The sequence below is a fragment of the Saccopteryx bilineata genome, chromosome 3, assembly GCF_036850765.1.
Source record: "Saccopteryx bilineata isolate mSacBil1 chromosome 3, mSacBil1_pri_phased_curated, whole genome shotgun sequence".
NCBI lineage: Eukaryota > Metazoa > Chordata > Mammalia > Chiroptera > Emballonuridae > Saccopteryx > Saccopteryx bilineata.
This window is the reverse complement of record NC_089492.1, coordinates 76,462,203-76,482,431: the sequence shown is the minus strand read 5'-3', so window position 1 is coordinate 76,482,431 and position 20,229 is coordinate 76,462,203. Positions and strand designations below refer to the sequence as shown.

Here is a 20,229-nt window from a genome sequence, read left to right as displayed (position 1 = left end):
AGAACAGTTTTAAATATAACCCACTACAAAGAGAAGTAAAAAATAAAAATGAAGAGGTACAATGTGCAGCATTATTTTCAATAGCCCAGATATAAAAAACAACCTCTGTCCATCGATAGATGACTGGATAAAGATGTGGTATACATATATACAATGGAATACTACTCAGCCACTAAAAAGAATAAAATCTTGCCATTTATGGCAACACGGATGGACCTAGGAGGTATTATGCTAAGTGAAATAAGTCAGAAGGAAAAAGACAAACACTATATGATTTCACTCATGTGGAATCTAAAAAAATAAAACAAAACAAACTCAGATATAGAGAACAGACAGGTGGTTACCAGAGGGTATGATGGTTGGGAAGGGTGAATGTGGTGAAGGGGGTCAGTTGTGTGGTGATGGATAGTAATTAGACTTTTAGCGGTGATTACTTTGTAGTGTGTACAAATGTCCAATTATAATGTTGTACACCTGAAACATATTTTAATAAAAAGAGTGGAAGTTCCTAGACAAGGCATTTCACACAGAGGAACAAGAATCAGTAACTCAGGAGTAGAAGCCTAGGTGCGGACCCTGCAAGGACACTGTGGGGCCACAGAGAAGTGGTGGGATCGCAGCTCCTCAATTCTTCATCTTGAAACAGATATTTTTAAAAAGTGAAGACCAACGTGCCACACAGGAGTCTGCAAAACATGAGTAAAAAACTGATACTACTTTCACTTTGAGCTTCCTCAGTTTGACTAGAGAAGCCAAGATTCTTGGAACCATCAGCCATTAGAGGCACAAGATCTTAGAAATCTTCCTGAGTGATGTCCTCATTTTGCACTTGAGGGAGGGAAGTCCTAGGAAGACTGGACCTGGCCACACAGCTGGAAGTCACCCAAGCCTGGCTGAAGGAGGGAGCGGTGATAACATTAGGAGGGAAAAAGTGCTGCAGGATAGATCCACGAGTGCTGCAGGTTCAACCATTTACAAAGTGGGCCTGACCTTGAACATGTACAACCTTCTGCTGTCTCCTCCTCTAGGTGCCAGGGGAATAACGCCCAGCCTGAACCTGCAAGTGGGGAAACTGCCAGGATGGGAGTGGACCGTGACTGTAAAAGGACTTCTGCAAATGGGAAGGCATGACACCATCACTGCTGTTAGTCCACTTTCTTCGTGTTCCCTGACGTCCTCAATGCCCTGATGCACCCCTCCTCAGGCCTGCCACTGCACCCTTTTTCCAATCATACCCATCATGCCCCTGTGCTGACATTGCCAGGCATGCAGATCTTCCCCCAAGGTGCTGAGCTCCCTAGGGCCAGGGGCTTTGCCAAATTGCATTTAGCAGGTTTGGTGGACTCTCAATGAATGTTTGCTGAGAAGGAACCTCTAAACACCTACCCAAAAAGACCAAAAGTTAAACTAGACTGAGCGCATTTAAGGTCTCACAAATAATACGGCAAACATGTTTATATGAATTTGTAAATGAAGCCTTTCTGAGAAATGTTTGCCACATTTTAAGTTTATAACTTGCAGTGGTCATTGTGTGAGGACTCTATTGAGTGTCAGAGAGAGATATAGAAAGAGACTATAAATTGAGGATGTCTCTAGGCCCTTAACTTTCCAGATTCCTCTCTATCCAAAATAAGAGACCCACCTGATCACATGGAATCAAGCGTTCTGTTCTGAAAGCTGCCCATCTGAGGGGTTAATCACAAAGATGATGAAACCTCAAATACTCACTCCATGTGTTCAAAACCTGGCTTTCTCCTGGGAATCCCAAATTAGCCTGCTGCTAAGTATAGATACATGCAAAAGTCCCCCTTATATAACTGAGCATTAACGCCTGTTTTATCTCCTATCTCATTATCTGTCACAAACACTGGCAGCACAAATTTAAATTTCAAGGGGACAAAAAATATATAGAAATACTAAAAATATAAATATACATATAGAGAGAGAGCACACAGAAATTCCCCTTTAAGGCATGACCTCAATGAAATTTCTTTATTCTTTGTCTTCTGGAATTAGTGGGGTGGAGGGGAAAGAGAAATGATTGTGTTTCTGTGGACCCTAAAAGCCCAACAACGGTACCTTGGGTCGTTACTGCCCTGTGTCCCATACCTCTAAGAACAGATCCAAAGGTCTTGAGAATTTTTAGAGTCAAATTTTGGAAGTTTGAAATTTATATTTATATTATTCCCATATAAGCAGCAACAATATATTCTCTGCCAAAATGTATGTAAAACCCACTGCTGATTTTCTGCTCACCTAATAATCTACTTTTATATGGTACTGTTTATATGTCCTAGAGAAATGTTAAACTATTTTGAAGCCTAGCAAATTTTTAAAGCTCCCAGAAATAATATTTATCCTGAACAGCCAGCAGTTTCTGTACTCAGCAAATGTGAACAATGATCTTTATATCAGAAGATGGAGATAAACGAACAAAATTACATTGTATCACAAGGAATTTGGGCTTTAAACACAAGCCAACATAATTAATGTGATCCACCTACTTGACTCATCCAGTATTGGTTAAACATTAGGTTATAATGTGCTGCCGTCTGGATCTTGAGGATGTAGCAAAACACAAAGCCAACAAAAGTCCCTGCCCATATAGAGCTTCCGGTGGAGCCGAAAGAGAAACAAACTTCCCAGTAAGTAAAATATGTGTCACACGTTTTCAAGGGCTGTGTTGATTGTGTTAATTGCCCCAAGTCTTTATCCTCTCCTCCCCAGTTAATGGCCTCAAGCCTTTACCCTCCCCTCCCCACTCTGTTGTCGTTGTTGCAAGGTGGAGATGGTGGCAAAGTGTCAGCTCCTAACTTTACTGACACCTCAAGGGGCCTTCGTGATTTCCTGACTCCAGAACCCAGCTTTGCTCCGTGCTCTGCAGTCGCCATGCGAAGAATGTGCCCACGCTTCTCTGCTGGCCCCAGGAGGAGAAGATGTGGAGCAACTGCCGGGATGAGCTCCCTCGGAGCCCCAGAAGCCCAGGGAGCCCCTTAATGCCTGCATAAGCAGAGCCCCCATCAGCCAGGCCCCTCATGGTGCCCAGCCTGGTCAGGTGACCTCCTGCTGACCCCAGATGCAGAGCCTATAATAAATGACTTGTTGAGTTTTGGGGTTGTTTGTAACACCTCAATAACTCACCAATACAAAAACTAAAGAGCAGTCAAAATAAAGCAGGAAAAGGAATAAGGTAGTATGTGAGTGTGGTAGTGGTGGTAGGGAGTCAATTTTTAATTATTTCCTTATATATAGTTATTTAAAATATATAAATCACATTTTTAGTGATTCTAATTCTTTCCAAGAATGGAGAGGTTTTGTGTTGATTACCTAACATCCTCACCAAGTACCTGGCACGCTCATCCTAGTACTGGGGGCCCAAGCAAGGGGGAGGTAGAAACACTTGTTGGCTCAATTTGGGATGAGAAGCAGAGCTGAGAGAAGCCCCATGTCCACTTCCAGCCCCACTGTCCATTCTCATTCCTTGTGTTTCAAGTGCAACTTGTGAATTCCCATTGTCTCTCAATGTGGCATCCTGTGATCACTACAACTCCACCAAACTGCCCACAAGCACTCTTCCCCAAGTTATCACAGGCTCAGGGAAGTTTAAAGGCAGAGGGTTTAGCCAATAGAATTCTTCCAACACACTCCCTGAAGGAAGGAGAACCCATTTTAAAGATTGTTTTTTTCAGCGGCTATAAAGGTAGCTGATGTTGTTGTTCTGTGCAGATCAAAGCCTTTTCAAATTAGCCACCCTACTTTCTAGAAGGTGAATGCAGGTTCCATCATAGTCATTTGTCCTCCTACCTTAAAAAAAAGAGAGAGAGAGGGTTCCAGCCCACCTTTGATTTCTCTTTTCATACAAATCCTAACCATGCATCTTGTCACAAAGCAACCGCTCTTGATGGAAAACCAACTCATGAGCTCTAGTTCAGGGTTCTGGAAGATTCTCGTGGCTAGAACTGGCTCCCATACAGCTCAAGTTAATTAATCTATATAAAGACTGCGGAGGGAAAAAATTCCTCTCAATCTCTGTCTTCTAAGAAATTACCTGCTGGTGGCTCCAACGGACTGCTGGAGAGGTTCGAGACCTTGCTGATTAAGGGATTTTCCTGGGCTCCTAAATCAAGCTGTTACAAAGCTTCCAACTTTTAGGGATTCCAACAATTGCGATCATAAATTCCAGAGCAGTACGATCTTGGGAAAATCACTTAACCTTCCTAGGATTCAAATTCCTAACTGGTAATATAAGAATGGAGTTCCTCCCTGTTCTAACACTGTCATCTAAGCACCCGCTTTAAACTATTGATTCCAAACTAATGGATGGCTTTTCAGCCGGCTCCTGGCTATAGCACTGAATCAACTGCGAACCAGTAGTTTAATAATATGAGTTAGGTCAGATCTTTCATGAATAATTTTTTAAGTCCTAGCAGTCCTCTTGATGCGCTTTTGTGTTCAGCCTCACAATCTTTACAAGTGGACCAAAGAGGAAAGTGTACACAGTAAGAATTTCAAAATCCTCCTCAAATCCAAACTATTTGGCTTTCTGGCTTTGTGGATTAAATGATAAGCTATAAACTCTGTAATACAGAGAGCGTCATAAATCCTGGGAAGAGTTTTCCCTTCTATGATCCTAGGCTGATAAGGCTGATAAATCTTTCTTTGTGAGCGCAGGGTCTCTACAGGCCGGATCTAATAACTGCCGGTTCCCAATCAATTACTATTCACACTCACACATCTGCACACAGAAAGCCTTACTTTAAACAAATCGCAGTGGGGTCCTGACACGATGACAGAGCCACCAGCTGTCAGGGCACTGCCCTGAATCGGGGACGCAAACCCCATTTTCCTATGTAAATTGGCTTGGACTTTGCTCCGGCCCCCAACAAAAGGGGACAGTCCAGTTAAATGGGGCCATCTGGCCGTCCCCCGGCCTCAGTGACACACCTCCGGGATGGGGGTGGGAAGAAGCGAGAGTGATCTTCGGGGGCCGGGAAGGTAACTCAGTAGCGCGCAAGAGTCACCCGACCCCAGGGGTCCGGCCCACAGAGGTTGGGGGCCAGTAGATTTGAGGTGGTCTTAAGCTTCACGGACGCGGGCGCCTGAAGGTCTCACAGCGCAGTCCCGAGATGGGGAAGGGCGCTTTGTTCCTGAGCCCCGAGGAGAGGCACCGCAGCCTCGGGCAGAGTCACTGGTCTGTCCCCAGATCCCCGGGCAGCTCCAGCCAAGCGGCGAGCAGCCGGGGGCGCCTCCATAGCAACCGCGTGGGAGCTCAGTGAGTCGAGTGGAGGAGCAGGGATGGAGGGAAGGAGGGATCCAGGAGAGAGGGGCGGGGGAGAGTACGGAGGAAGGGTCCAGGGGGGAAAGGGTGGGGGAAAGAAGGGAGAAGGGGCGCAAGGAGGGGCGGAGGAGGAGGGAAGGGGGGGCGCAAAGGAGCAGGATGAGGGGGTCTGGAGGAACCCGGGAGGAAGAAAGGGAACAAGAGACAGGAGGGAGGCGGAGGAGCAGGGAAAAGGGACATGGGGGAGGAAAGAGGGAAGGAGGCAGGAGCGTGGGATGGGGGGCAGGAAACTGGAGTGCAGGGGAGGAGGACAGCGGGGAGGGCAGAGAAGGAAGGCAGGGTGGAGGGAGCTGGAGAGGAGGGCGAGGCCCCGTCGCTGCTTCCCGCCCTCGAGGGCACCGTGCCCTAGTCTGGTTCTGGGCCGAATTCCGATCCCCGCTCCCAGGGGAGGGAGACGGCGGCGCGGGAGCCGGAGGCTGGGCGGGGACGCTGTGGCTTGGCGGTGACCACGCGCTCGGAGGAGTCGCGGGGCTCCGGGGGTGAGGGTGGGGGGGGCAGAGGCAAGGATTGGAGCCCACTTTGCAGCTGCGCCCACCTTCCTGCCGCAGTCGGGCTTCAGCAGCCCTCGGAGAGGTGCTGTCTCCGTCCCCTGCAGGTCTGACTCTAAGGAGGACTGCACTCCAGCTCAGACTGCCCCACTGCAGATTACTTTCTGTTGTAAGAATATTAGAAAGGTGACGTGGGTTTTGTATTGACTCCACACACACACACACACACACACACACACACACACAAATGAGAGAACATATTGCCATTATTAAGGTCGGAAACTGAAACAGCATTCTAATATCCAGCTGAAGAGTTCTGGGAAAAGCCAAACTCGTCATGGTTCTTAGGTGCTACTTGCTGGCACCGGCTTGCACGGGGCATCTAGCAATGTGGGCAAAACGGGTGTGACCCTCACACGGGAAGAGCTGACTACAAACTTGGACTAGACTGCACTCCAAAATGTGTGAGAAAAAACAATTTCAGAATTAGGATTTAAAAAGAAAGTCAGTATATTTACGTGCTGTATATTTTATTTTAAAAATCATTATAAAAAGGAAAAAGAAAGAAAAATAAACTTTTGGACGTTCTCAGCTAATATGGCCTATGGGAAAATGAAAATAAACCTAATTGAAAAAACAGTACTCACCATAAATAGATTTAGCTTCCAGGCCTGGAACTTGGTTTTTTTTTTAAAAAAAAAAAAAAAAAAAAAAGGCAGAAAATGGGCCAATCAAATGTAAGGTTGTCGGTTTTCATAAAGTAAAGGCCAAAGAATTCTCTAAGCCTTCAAGGACGGTATTTCTGTGTGTAGAGCCAGGGCTTTTATTTTGTCTTTTTGTTTTTCGTTCTGAAAATCCTAATCTCTAATTCCTGTTTTCAGGTATTACTCAAGGGAATATTTTTTGGTTTCTTCTACCCACATACTCCCAAATTAGGTACCAATCTAAAAGGAACAGGAAAACTTGTAGGTTTGTAATTGTATGATATCCCATCTGGTTTCAACTCTATCTTTGACCAAAGAGAAAAGAAAAGATGAAAAAACGTAGGCAAACGTCCAATTACATCTATAAAACTGTAAATGTTCACTTATTTTGACATGAAATGAATGACTTCCACTCTTGGCTTCCCAACTAGTTGATATGGAACCCTTCTTGAGGGTTTCACTGCATTCCACGTATTATTCTCGGCAATTTATAGACATTAACTTTTTATTTAAAATTCTTAAAATTAGAAGGCAGCTACTAATACAGTATTGTCCCATTTTATAGATGAAAAATCGGAGGCTTAGAGAGGGTTTACAACATGCCCAGATTCACACAGCGGCAGTCAGCTGGCAGGGCTGGGGTGAAGACCCCAAACCAGCCATCACTGAGCGCTGTCTGTAGCTCCCTGACCTCATATCCCACAAGGGTGGGACTTCCTTGTATCTCATCTGGAATGATTTTGAATATAACTATGGGTCAAATATATAATATTTACAGATTAACTGAACTTCTCAGTGTATGGCCAGTAGTCGTGGCTGCCATCACAGCCAAGCAGGTGCAAGTTCACATTTGATTTGGACAAATGGTAATGAAACAGTGGAGCTGGAGGATGGTGGGCCATTCCTTTATTCTAGCCTCGCACCCGGCAGGTGAGTAAAAACACAAGGCTCCAAAACCCACTCACTCAGAGCTCTCAAAGCTACTGACACATCCAGATTTTCCTAGAATCAAAGGCCAGCTCAGTTACCTCTGGTTCCCCATCTGCACACCTTCTCCCTTCTCATCTCTGCACAAACTGGCTTCTCCTTCAGCACCTTGCCATCTTGGCTTTCTTCTCCTTCTTCTTCACAAACTTTTCTTGGTGTGAAAACCCCTCCTCCAGCACACATTAGCATAACAAAGCCCCTTCCCAAGCAGTAAGGTAATTAGAAGTTTTACCTGGCAGCACAGTTTACCTGGGCAGCAGCCATTTTTAACAATAAAAGTGAGCAAACCCAGAAGATACAGATTTTACAAACTCATTTGCCCAACATTCAGTATCATTTAGTTTTTGTGGCAGTGGGTAGACAGGTGAACTTACAAGTCATTACCGTATTTCCCCATGTATAAGATGCACCTTAATTTTGGGGCCCAAAATTTGAAAAAAAAAAAGTATTACATAAAGTTATTGAACTCAAGTTTTATTTATCATAAAATTCATACAACTCTTCATTACTGTCAAAAAATCTACAACCACTGTTTAAGATGCACCTGGTTGTTGTTTTTTTTTTCAGAGAGAGAGAGGGATAGACAGGGACAGACAGACAAGAACGGAGAGAGATGAGAAGCATCAATCACCAGTCCTTCATTGCGCATTGCAACACCTTAGTTGTTCCTTTATTGCTTTCTCGTATGTGCCTTGACCGCGGGCCCTCAGCAGACCGAGTAACCCCTTGCTGGAGCCAGCAATCCTGGGTTCAAGCTGGTGGGCTTTTTGCTCAAACCAGATGAGCCTGCTCTCAATCTGGCAACCTTGGGGTCTCGAACCTGGGTCCTCTGCATCCCAGTCCAACGCTCCATCCACTGCGCCACCGCCTGGTCGGGCAAGATGCACCTGGTTTTTAGACCACAATTTTTCCCCAAAAAATATGCGTCTTATACATGGGGAAATATGGTACTTTCTTTCTTTTAAGATTTTCCTCTACTACATTTTTGCACGGTACTGTCAACTTTAGAAATCAGAAAGCAGCGATTTGCCAGGCCCAAATATAAGCACAAGTTGTTTGTACAGGTTCACATGAGTATTTAGCATTTTGGTAATATTTTAAAATACATATTCTGAATTCAGTGATACTTTTTTTTTTTTTTTTTCCCTGAAGCTGGAAACAGGGAGAGACAGTCAGACAGACTCCCGCATGCGCCCGACCGGGATTCACCCGGCACGCCCACCAGGGGCGACGCTCTGCCCACCAGGGGGCGATGCTCTGCCCATCCTGGGCGTCGCCATGTTGCGACCAGAGCCACTCTAGCCCCTGAGGCAGAGGCCACAGAGCCATCCCCAGCGCCCGGGCCATCCTTGCTCCAATGGAGCCTTGGCTGCGGGAGGGGAAGAGAGAGACAGAGAGGAAAGCGCGGCGGAGGGGTGGAGAAGCAAATGGGCGCTTCTCCTGTGTGCCTCGGCCGGGAATCGAACCCGGGTCCTCCGCACGCTAGGCCGACACTGTACCGCTGAGCCAACCGGCCAGGGCGATACTTTTTTTTTTTAATAAACAATTGTGATGTCCATCATTTGAGAGAATGTGCAGGGCCTCACAGCAGTGAGGGGTTTGGAGCAAGAGTATTATGGAGTCTTAGAGAGACCAGGAGAAAACAGGGCAGGACTTACTTGGAGCTGGGGGATTTCCTTATAAGGCTAGAGGTGTGTTCTCTAGGAGAAGTGAGGTGGCTGAAGCGGAGCGGGAAGACTGTGATTGGTGCATGTGAGGTCTCCTTGAGAGGTGTCTCCCCTAAGCAAATGCTGACTTAAGGTTAGATTTGTGACGTGGGCGGGGTTGCTGGGGCAGCCTCCATTGTGTGGGTCCCCATATATAAATTAACCTTATCCATTCTCCCTTTAATCAATACTTGCAGTTGTACTAAGAGAACTGATCAACAGTTAAGGTATTCCTGCACCCTGAGCTACTGCTTCCTGTTGAGATTGGGGGTAGGTTGGCTCTCTGACTGGAATACTTGACATAAGTTAGGATATTGAGGTCTCACTGCCTTAGTGGGCTGTTTCCTTCACACTGTTTTTGGCTCTGTAGGCAAAGGGAGATCATCTGCTTGGTCACCAGAGGCGGCACACATGCATTTAAAGCCTTTGAGAGAGCACAGAAAACAGGGAAGTCTGTTACAATGACTGTAAGGAGAACAATACCCCATCTCTGGAAGGTTCTCTGAAGCCACATCCCCATGACCCAAACCAACTTAGATCAAATCAAAGACAGCCCCTGTTGACGAGTCACTTTCTGAATCCAAGCTGCTTGCTCTGTGATTTCACACAATTGGGCCTCAACTTCCCTAGAAGTGTTATGCCCAGAGCAGGCCAGATGCCTTTTTGCCCAGCACCCTCATCCTCAAGAACAAGCTTGGCCAGAGGTTTTTAGTTAGGCAGCTAGTGCTTCAGCAGCAGATCCTATAGTGTCTTCAAGAGGTAAGCAGGGGCTCCTGCTCACAGCCTCAGTTCCACTCACCCCTACGCAAGGGAGTGGGAGTCTGCCCAAGGAAGCGGATTTTGAATCTTGAAATCCTCCTGGGAATTCCCATTTGAATCTGTGGGCTCAGGACTGCAAAGGTGACAACCACAGAGTCCTTTGTGTCCTTGTACAGATCCTGGACCCCAGGATCCTGGATTTGGGGTTGTCCTGTTGCTTATACTTTGACTTGTTTCTTTATTATCTTTCGTTCTGAGGCACCTGCACATTAGGAGGCGTAGACTAAGCACCATTTGTTTGCACATTCACAGTCAAGTGGGTGCTGAGAGTTTCCTGCTGAATTTGGCCTCTAGAAAATGAGGATGGGGGAGCGTCATTGGGTTACGACAGTCTCAACATAGGACATTTCGATTTTACGATGCTCTCCCATAAAAACTTTTAAAAATTAAAACGAGTGTTTTGGCTTACGCCCATTAGTGTCATACTTACAGACTACGTGGGTGAACTAGTTTGACTGCGCGTGATGGAAGAATACATAGCCATAGGCCATGTGAGTGAGGGAGTTGGCATACTCTAGCTAGTACACTTACCTACACCATTTTGGACTGTTAAAAGCAAAAGTGTTCTGTTTGTGTTGCTTTGTTTGATGACTTTTCGGCTCATATCATGGTTCCTAAACAAAATCAGTCTTCTGATGGTAGTGCTTCAAAGAAGAGGAAAGCCATCATAAGGGAAGTGAAATTAGACATTGTAAAGAGATCAGAAAAAGGAGAATCAGCGACAAACATCAGCCACATGTTAGGCCTTAGCTGCTCTACTGTAGCAACAGTTATCAAGGATAAAGACCATATCCTAGAGCATGTAAAGCCCCTGTGAAATCAATTGTGATTATTAAACAGCGAAGTAGCATAATGATTGAGGTGGAAAGATTGCTAGTTTTGTGGCTGGAAGACCAGCATCAGCGGCATGTATCAGTGTTTATGTCCTTTCCCTTTTTCTGTGGCTTAGTTGTGCTTTTATGTTCTAGATTGATTTTACAACTGTGTTAGGATAGGTACGTGACTTAGGCTAGGGTGTGTTTTGACTTAAACCAAAATTCACATTAAGTCACAGTCACAGGAACAGAACTGTGTCATAACCCAAGAACCCCCCATATACCCACTCCTAAAACCTTGTGCCTGCATTTTTATTTCCCCTTTTTTCTGTAGGAATCAGTCCTACAGTTCTTCCCCTGACTCGGTTCTGGGACAGAAGGAGTGCAGAAGAAACAAAGATGGAGCATTTGGGACCAAAATGAGCAAAGGACTAGTGTTTCCCTATGAGAGTCAGCAATGCCAGGGCTGAAGACTAGGGGGCCTAGGATGGGGAGAAAGATGGGAGATGGGGTGAGAGCCACTAAGACCATCTTTTAGGTGGAGAACTAGAGGGAAGAGATTCTTTTTCAGTCTTGGCTGAGGGGTCCAGCCTGAATTCCGGCTGATGTACTGGGGATGGCCTGAGACCCCTGCCCACAAGGCCAGGCCCCCAGGAAGTTTCAGAGAGTAGGACTTAACTCTTCCTTCTTCCTATCACTAAAAAACTGAATGTCATTTGCTCATGCCAAAGCCATTTTTCCTGGTGGCTTGTGTGCCTATCCAAAGGTCCCAAGAACAAGGGAAGGCATGGAGGCCATTGTGCTCTGCCTGCGCAGACGCCACTGGCCAACCTGTCCTTCTGCCAGAACTGACTGTAATTTCCAATGGTTCATTTCTTTTCATGCTTTTAATTGAATTTATTGGGGTGACACCGCTTAAAATCACACAGGTTTCAGGTGCATGATTCTACAACACGTCATCCGTACACTGCATTGTGTATTCACCCCCACACGCCAAGTCCCCAACCATCACCATGTATCCCCCTGATAACCCCGCTCCATCTCCCTACACTGCCCCCCCAAGCAACCACACTGTTGTCCGCGTCTTTTCATTTTCTAAAAAAGATTTTCCCTAGGAAAGCACTCCCTTTTCCTTTAGTCCATAGGGGATTTTTTTTCCTTTTACAGACTTTAGGAGGGAAAATACCCTGTGACTATTTTTAACACGTGACAGAGAAGAGATCATTTACAATTTTGCTTAAATATTCTGATATTCCCACCACTGGTATTTGACATTTCCCAAAACTCAAAGCCAAATTTCCCAGTTGGTCTCGAGTCTGAATAAGATTTATTAGAAAATAAGAATGAAGGAATGGGGTGGGGGGGAGAGAGAGCCTCTAAGTATTTTTCAAAGGATTTTAAGTTTTCTCTCCACAAAAGTTCATTTTCACTGAATTCATGAGCAGCATTTTGCCATAATATTATTGTATACCTTGTTTTTTTCTTTTCATACCCACAGAATGATTTTTAGGTCTGAATTGTAAAAGAATACAACTTAATTATTATTATTTTTTCTTACAAAGCAGGCCAAATGAAAAGAAGACAATTCACTCAATATAAAGTTTGGGTCAACTAATCCAAAGTGACAAGATAAAAGCATAGAAGGAAAGCTTCAAACACCCACTGAACAGACCATCTAATTAGTATTGATCACCAAATAATGCTAAGCACATGGACTATTTGCATAGACAGGAAGTAATATATTTTTCTAGAAAAAGAAAAGCAACGACACTCTATCTGGACCTCATTAGCATGAGGAACAGAAAAAGGGCCTTGTAAAGTGGGACTGCAGCCATGGCTACATGGGAGAGCAACCTGCCAGCAGGACATGCCAGACCTGCCAGTCAGTGGACGAAGAGACAAGACCCGAGATGAGGGCTATGCTAGCAGAGGAATCTGAACAGGGATGAGAGTGACAGGACGAATTGTCCAACCGGGCTTTTTTCTGCTTGGATCAAAAGAAAGCCAAGGTTGTTTTGTGTGCGGTCAGGTTAGCCACATGCTCTGCAATCCGCACAGGGACTCTCTGAGGCCCACCTGCAGCTGGGGAACTGGAGAGGGTGAAGTACTGACCCCAGGTGACCCAGATCATTAATGGCAAAGGTGGGATTCCCTCTCCATTCTCCATCTTCATAATCCATGAGTGGGGTGGTGGGGAGATCCCTCCCTCACACCCAGGCACAAGGATACACGGAGAAGCCTGGTTTAGCCAGGGAGAGCTCCCTGTCTACTGCCCTGTAGTTCTTGTTGTCAGTGGAAGAGGCCACAGAGCTGGGGGTGTTGCTGGTTTTCCCCGTGGAGCAAAGTTCTAGAAACCATCATCTTTTTTACTGAGTATCATGTAGAAACTGGAGGCAATCTCTTAGGCATCTGGATATGCTCAGAAACATCCAGAGGACTGACTACAGTTTTCAGTTTAGAACCAGAAGTATAGGCCTAGTAGAACTAAGGGGAGGATCACGGCCCACCAGGTGGATGAAGGAGAAAGGAGAGAGACTCTCTTAGCATTATAATCAAGCAGTGGAAATGTGAAATAAAGGTAAAGGACAACATTAATACCGTTACCATAAAATCTCATTGAAAACCCTTGTTTTTGCCTGACCAGGTGGTGGCACAGTGGATAAAGCATCAGACTGGGATACAGGGGGCCCAGGTTCGAAACCCCAAGGTCTCCAGCTTGAGCGCAGACTCACCAGCTTGAGTGCAGGTTTGCTGGCTTGAGCGTGAGATCATAGACACGACCCCATGGTCACTGACTTGAGCCCAAAATTGCTGGCTTGAGCAAGGGGTCATTTGCTCTGCTATAGCCCCTCAGTCAAGGCACATATGAAAAAGCAATCAATGAACAAGTTAGAAGCTGCAACAAAGAACTGATGCGTCTCATCTTTCTCCCTTCCTACCTATCACTCTCTCTGTCTCTCTCTCTCTCTCTCTCTGTACAAAAAAGAAAGAAAGAAAGAAAAGAAAAGAAAAGAAAAGAAAAGAAAAGAAAAAAGAAAATCCTTGTTTTGTAGAATTTGCTAATTTGGAAATCATTAGTCTTTTTCTTTATGGCCTGAGGAAAAAGTCAGGATGGAGGGACCTGGGGTTGGGGATGAAAGGCCTTCCTGACCTGCCAACAGCATGTTGGTCAAGGAGCCATGCCATGAACCAGTGCAGCTAGTAATTCCAGGTCCTGAGTGGGAACAGTGTGGAATTAAGAAAATAGACTTAAAAAAAACACACAAGATAATAGACTTAAAGAGAAAAAGGATGGGATTGGGAGGCCTCTGCAATGCTGATGGCAAGAACTGACCACTATCTCTACCCCTAACCCTGCTTTCTTTATAGGGCAAAGTGAGCCATTAGCAAATTAAAGAGACCATTAAAACAAAGTCACATTTCCAAGGTATCTCAAGAATTCTACTAAGTGCAGAAAACCTCCACCATACATAACATCTTAACCTCACAAAACAAAGGATAAAAAGGAAATTGCCTCAAGTCTTTCTGAGGGACGCGGGGGATAGGATGAGTATAAACAATCCAGCACATAGCTAATAACATGATGTGGAAAAAAATAGCCTTTAGCAAAACTTCACAGAACAAGTGAGGTGGGGGGGGGGGTTCTGCAGACTGTCAGCTTACTGTCAGTTCCCCACACCTCTGTCCCCCAAAGATCTAAACTGCAAAGACCCTGTTGGCTTTTGGTCCCCAACAGAGCCAACCAGCAGGAGCAGAAGGGGAGGGGAGAAGTTGGCGTAGCATGGGACAGCTCATGCAAAGACCCTGCGTGGCTGATGGAGTCACCTTCACTAGGATTCATCCTTTCCTCCGCTGTCTAAGAACCAAACTTCTGGACCAAGGACATGTTTCTCTACTGGTTTTCCTCGTTACCCTAAACTAGACAAAAATGTTCCTGCCGCTTTCTCTATGATGATGCCTCAGTGATGTTCACCAGGGAGTTTTCTGGAGGGATTCAGGAACACGACCACACGCATGCACCCTGGCCCCAGAAGGAACTTGGTCCCCATACTGAAAGCCCACAGGAGCAAGACAGAAAGACCTCTCTATCCCTACCTTTTGCCATTTCTCTTCATGAAGCCACCTAAGTTGTCACCTCTCTGACCAGCTCTGCTGTTCCTCTGAACATGTGATTGTGAGATCAGAGCAAGGCTTAGCACTTTAGCACAAGGAGCACTACTTACTGCCTATCTCTGAATCTCAGTTCCAAATACAGGGCAAAACTGACGGATCCAGCTCAGTGCAGTGTGCCCCTCTGTAATGATCTGTAATCAATCATCTGTAATCAATCATCTGTAATGGGAACACTAGCTTTAAACGAGAGCCAGGTCCCTCTGAGATAAAGGGACCTGATACAGACTAGGCAGGCAGTCTCCCACATCATGTTCTAACTCTGCAGACCTTGACTTCCAGATTCTCTAAAACAGTATTTTCCTTGTTCCATGGTAACCACTACTCACCCCCATTCCTTTAAAAATAACATTAAATGTGTTCTCTGCTTTCCCGGCCCCAACGTCAAAACTCCCATCCTGCCCTGGAATGGAACATACCTTTTCCAGTGAAATCTACCTCCCACAACTCCCATTCTTGCTTCTGGACCAACGGGCAGGAAGGAACGCTGCATTATTGCCATGCAATCAAGTACGGCATATTCTTTTGCAAACTGAAGTAAAAAAAAAAAAAGTCTCCTTTTTATTATTTGATCAGGTATATGTTGTTTTTTCTTGCTTATCCCAGAGATTGTTGAATCCAATCCTTTAAGAACTGTAGATGCTGGACCTGGCTGGTTGGCTCAGTGGTAGAGCGTCGGCCTGGCGTGCAGAGGTCCAGGGTTCGATTCCCGGCCAGGGCACACAGGAGAGGTGCCCATCTGCTTCTCCACCCCTCCCCCTCTCCTTCCTCTCTGTCTCTCTCTTCCCCTCCCGCAGGGAGGCTCCATTGGAGCAAGGATGGCCCGGGCACTGGGGATGGCTCCTTGGCCTCTGCTCCAGGCGCTAGAGTGGCTCTGGTATCGCCAGAGCTAAGCCCCAGAGGGGCAGAGCATCGCCCCCTGGTGGGCAGAGCGTCGCCCCCTGGTAGGCGTGCCAGGTAGTGGATCCTGGTTGGGCGCATGCGGGAGTCTGTCTGACTGTCTCTCCCCGTTTCCAGCTTCAGAAAAAAAAAAAAAAAAAAGAACTGCAGATGCTAAGTTTCTTGCCTAGGGTCACACACTGCATTTGTACAGAACTCCCTGTACAGGAGTTTTCAGTTGTAACATGCTGTTTCCTCCTCAGTGTAAGGACAGAGGCACAGAGTAAGGGAGGAAAGGGCAGGAATCTCACCAGCCCGTGTCTCAGCTCAGAGCAGGCGCACTGGATTGATGAGATAACCCTGGCAGGTGCATGAAATCTTGATTTAATATTAAATGCTACGATAATTATACAAATCAAATTTGACACTTTTTTTTTTGTATTTTTCCAAAGTTAGAAGTGGGGAGGCAGTCAGACAGACTCCCGCATATGCCCAACCAGGATCCACCTGGCATGCCCACCAGGGGGCAATGCTCTACCCAACTGGGGCTTTGCTCTGTTGCCGCCAGAGCCATTCTAGTGCCTGAGGTGGAGGCCATGGAGCCATCCTCAGCACTAGGGCCAACTTTGCTCCAGTGGAGCTTTGGCTGCAGGAAGGGGAGAGAGAGACAGAGAGAAAAAAGGAGAGGGGGAAAGGGGGAGAAGCAGACGGGAGCTTCTCCTGTGTGCCCTGGCCAAGAATCAAACCCAGGACTTTCACACGCCGGGCCAACACTCTACCACTGAGCCAACCAGCCAGGGCCTGACAAGCACTTTTTAAATTTTGCACTTTTAAACCTACATATTTGAAAATATGAATAAAATTTCCTTCAAATACACCAAAATATTGATATCAAGTTAACTCTGTAAATACAAAAGTCAAACATTTTTCTTTGTTTGCCAGTTGGGAGAAACATTAGAGAATGTGTGCCTGCGAATATCTGTGTGTTTCTGTGTGTGTAATCGTGTTGACGGGGCTAAGTGTGAGTGTCACATGGTGCAATGAATAAAAATCTGAGTTTCATTATTCAAGAAAACATATTCTGGTTTTTACAAAATGAAAATCCCTATGAGCTTACTTTCTCATGAAGGACTTCTTCAAAAAGAGCCAGGAGGTATAAAAAGGGTGTTATTTCTAGGCAGCATTTCCCAACATGTCGTAGGGTAGATAATTTTATGTGGTATATGAATAAACATTTTTATTTGAATAATCATGCATTTATTTTTATCATTCCTCTCCACTCCTCCCAGCACTCTGCCTCAGGCTCACTGGTTTTATTCACGGCATTAATTTGGTTCCTCATGTCTGCCACCAGCAGCCTGGGACCCAAGGTCATTCCTTTCCTTCTACTCCCTACTCAACTCTCTGCACGTGTCTTTTCTGACCCCCATCCCCCACCTTCCCTGACTAAATTAACTCTTGCCTGAGCCCTTTGCAGCTCACAATGAATCATCAAACTGGAGAAGCAAGTCCAGCTGTCTTTCCAATAAAGCAAAGCTATTCCCTGTTAACCAAAAGATATGGAGCCAGTGAATGGTTTACTTTCTATTTTGGTTATTTCTTGCTAAGAAACAAATTACCCCAAACTCAGTGGCTTAAAATGACAACCACTTTGTTTGCTTTCTAGCTTCTGTGGGTTGACAGCTCAACCAGTGGTTCTGCTGGTTTCCCTTGGTGTCTTCCAAAGGAGGGCTGGAGCTGAAGGCATCTGGAGGCCCAGCCTCCTCCCTCTCCAAGCAGGGCATGTGGTCACAGTGTATGGTAGTTTGGGGCTCCCAAAAAAGACAGAAAATGCAAACCTCTAGGCCATCTTAAGCCTTAGGCCCTGAGTTGGCACACCACCACGTCAGTGGCTTTCTATTAATTAAGCAGTCCCAGAGCCAGCCCATATTCAAAGGGAGGGAAAGAAATTCCACCTTGGGAAGCCGGGGTGGGGGATGGGGGTGGGGGGGTGTAAGAGGTTAGAAAATGATGGACACGTAGTCACTTGTATTACTTGCCCTTCAAACAACACTCTGAAATCTAAGTTTTATGGCAATGAACCTCATTTTGTAGATGCTCTAATGTTCTTTACTTTTCTAGAAAATAAAATCCATTTTCTAATCAGTTAAGGCGTTTCTGTCCATACTTTTAAAAGCAGGAAAAAAAAACAGGTTATAATTCACAAGGAGTATCAATAAATTGGTTTTAAATAAATGAAAAAATTTTTCCCATCGCAAACATACCTAAGCAAAATAAAAAAAATAGTTTACAATAACCTAGCATGGAAACATTCCTGCTTTAACTTAACCTCGTCTTCCTCTGGAAAACTTCCCAGGGTACACACTTTCAGGATAGGTCCCTCTGTTTTTGGTTCATTTCACAACCCACCTCTTCTCTCCTTTTTATTCATTTAAATGCATAAATGTATCTAAGGTAATTAAAGTTAGAGTGGTGGAGACAGTTGAAAAATCACATTCAATTCGGTAAATATATTTGTACTTATATTTGGAATGGCTGTATGAAGGTGTTTCTCAATCAAATCTGGCTGTGCAAGGCAAATCCTGCGCAGTGAGTCCCCGCAAGTCTGCTTATGTTACAAGTAGATCCCCAGAGGTTTGCCTTCCCTCTGGCCTCATCTGTGACTTATCTGGGGCTGGGGTCAATAAATGTTTGGGTTCAAAGGGCTTTTCTCTTTGCAAAGTAAACAGAAGGAACGGAGATGGGAAGAGTGCAAGTAATTAAGTGGGAATATAATCAGTTTGCTGGACTTGACAGGTTTGCCGGTCATTTCCTACCGACACCATCACTCACTACTTCGGTTATTCCCTGTGCCAGGTGCAGCGCTGAGGCTAACGGGCCGGGAGCGGCCGAAAGGATTGCCTGACAGTGTGGTGGGAGTTCGCCAATCGGTAGGGGTGTTTGCATCAGAGCTCTATACACAAAAGGAGGATCTGATGTACAATGATGGAACCGACCCTGCAGAATAAGAACGACATGCATTTATTTGACAGTAGCTGGTTCACGAATGACGGCCAGTGTATTCATTTCTGATCCTTCTTCTCGCTCCCAAAAATCTTAGCCTGGGCACAACGGGAATCATTCACCACAGCGCTGACTCTTCTTTCCGTGCTGTCAAAAGATTTTTGGCCCCGGCCGGGAGGCCGGTCCGGAAAAGGAGCTTTCTTAGTTTCAGGGTGGGCAGCCTCCTACCGGGAGGGGCGTCTCCCCAGACTCGGAATCCCCTGCGAAAGCCGCGCGCACCTGGTTCTGGAGGGCACGGCTTCCTGTTTGCATCGGGCTCCATCGGCCATCTGCCCCATCCATCCTGTAGCTGCTCCGCGGCGCACAACTCTGCAGGGCTCAAAGAAGGTCCCCACGCTAGCCCCCGCGTTGGGTGGGAACGCGGGCCCGATATCTGTGTGCATCACCAAGTCGCTTCATCCATCCGGAGCCCACCCACCTTCGCGAGGCCGAGAGGGCTCACGCGCGGCGCAGCTGGCCGTGACGTCATCACCCTCCGCCCCCCGCGCGCGGTTGCCAAGGTCACGGGGACAACGAGGCTGCTGTTGAAAGCGCGGTTCTTGCCTCGCAATTCTGCTTCCACCGCAGGACTCTGTTACAAGCGTGATAAGCCTTAAAGGGGAAAACGACGGGAACTCCCACCCACGCAGGCCAGGGGGAAACCATCAGGCACATCCTGGGGAAGTAACCTGGAAGCTTCTCGCTCTCCCGGGGGAACCATCCTAAAATGCTGAGCAAACCTCTAGCGGGGTTCAGACGAAGGGGCCAGGACGTGTTCCTAAATTAGCCAACGACTGACATCCATTCGCGGGAGAGAGTTGAGGTTGAAACTCAGACGAGCACTTCAGTTACTTAAGAAGTGTAGTGATTAAAATAATAAAATAAAATAATAAAATAAACAAAACAAAATAAAATAAAATAAAAAGTGTAGTGAGACCGGACGTGGAGGAGGGCGGTGGAGCCCCAGACCAGGTGGGACGCTAACACTGACCCAGGTCGCGGGTGGGGGTGGGGTGGGGGGTTCCAAGACGAACCTGGCACCAAAGATGCAGAAGTGTCGCAAGGAAAGGCAGTTTCTGCTCTACGTCCTCTGTGGCGTCGGAGGGCAGCCCGCAGTACGGTCGTTATCTGTTCGGCACCTGTGTGTACTCGGTAAGGCGGAGCCGTCCAGGATGCTTAGAAAACAGTCCTGCGCTGTGAGACGAGAGCGCCCCCTCGCCGGCAGGAGAGGCTCCCTCAGAAAGCGACCTGTCGGTCAGGGAGGACCATGCACGTGGGCGG

The 20,229-nt window shown here is 46.3% G+C and overlaps 1 long non-coding RNA gene across 1 annotated transcript; it reads right to left on the bottom strand.

The window, feature by feature from the left end:
- Positions 1-18,911: 18,911 nt before the first annotated feature.
- Positions 18,912-19,401, bottom strand: LOC136328553 (uncharacterized). The gene is made up of 2 exons (XR_010730066.1): positions 19,189-19,401; positions 18,912-19,056 (listed from the first exon to the last, which is right to left on the bottom strand). It is a non-coding gene; the product is annotated as an uncharacterized lncRNA (long non-coding RNA).
- Between the last annotated feature and the right edge of the window lie 828 nt (positions 19,402-20,229).